Below are 1,500 nucleotides of genomic sequence, written 5' to 3' on the forward strand. Positions count from 1 at the left end.
CCTATCAAACATATTTGGAATGTTACATCAAAATCAAATTTATGAAGCAAAGTTTAGAAACAATAATGAGAAAAGAGAATGCTTAACTGAATTTGTGGAAGGAATGGAAAGATTTGCCCAGCTATGCTCCAAAAAAGTAAATGATGGATATGTTGGCATGCAACAAATTCAAAGATGTTATAGTGGATGAGCATATGTGAATTAAACTAAAGCTGAGTGGGCATGTATCTTTAAAGATCGTTGTCTAGTTGGGAAAGGAACTCGAATCATTAAAGTTGAAAATAAACAACTAAAAGGACCATCCAAAAAGTATGGGATCATGAGATCAAATACTGTAGGAGCATTAACTTTCTCTGATGGAGGTCTGGAAGAACTCAAAGGAATAATTAGATAACTGTTTACTCAGAATGGAAGAAGTAAACCTCAGGTAGAAGGTGTTTCAATTGCAACTTAGAAGAACACAATTTTTTAGGAACTGCAGATAAAAGCCTTTAAGAAACATAAACTGCTCCCAAAGGAAACTGCTATAAGTGTGGAAAGTATTGGACATTACATTCAAGACTTTAAAAAGTCAACTACTAAGACTAAAGCAAGAAGATGATATCCTGAAGGTGAAAATGTTCTATCTGCCCTGTATGAGGCAAGTAATGCATCATTTAAAGAAACCAGTTTACTAATAAATGTGTATGCTGATGGGAAGCCTTTCAATATATTGAAAGTAGTTCTACAACAAGCATTGTTCAACCTGAAGTGGTAGTTAAACCTGGGACATTGCTTCAAGAAATTAATCAAGAAGAAAGATTGATGCAACCAGCAAGTGGTAATAAATTTCCAGCAAGAGGAATGTTGGAAGTCACCTTCGACTCGCTGTGGGAAACTCGACATAGATAATTGGCATTGATGAAGAATGCATATTGGGAATAGACTTCATGTGGAAACATTGATGTGACATAAGACTTATTTCAAACATTTTTACAGTCTGTGACCAGTAAATCCTTGTGCACTATATGACAATTATATCATCAGAGATTGAATTTCCAGTAACAACAAGAATGAGGCACAATATAATAAAGACAACCAATCTAAGGTGTGATAGAGGAAAATCCAGATAGACATGTAGTCAAATCAAAGGTCATCCACTGTTATTGTCTTTGGAAGTACATCAGTGGGAGAATGACTAATTAGTTAGCTCCATAAAAATTTTTACCAGAAGTAAGAAAACCTACTGAAGAACCTGAGGTTTTTTCGAGACCACTTCCAAAATATTAACAGGTATTAAGCCACCAGTGTATTACCACGACCATCTTCCTGAAGAGAACTCTCCAAGTGACAAGACAACAAATGTTGATAAAGGGCAAGAGGTCATCCCATCTTCGTGCCTGACACCACAGAAAAGAAAACCACCAAAAATATTAACTGAGTAAAGAAAGATATTTTTCGTTAATTCAAATTTAATTTAATTTAAATTATGAGTTATTGATTTTAATGTCTAGCCTTGTG

This window comes from Limulus polyphemus, unplaced genomic scaffold (genome assembly GCF_000517525.1).
Source record: "Limulus polyphemus unplaced genomic scaffold, Limulus_polyphemus-2.1.2 Scaffold1857, whole genome shotgun sequence".
Lineage (NCBI taxonomy): Eukaryota > Metazoa > Arthropoda > Merostomata > Xiphosura > Limulidae > Limulus > Limulus polyphemus.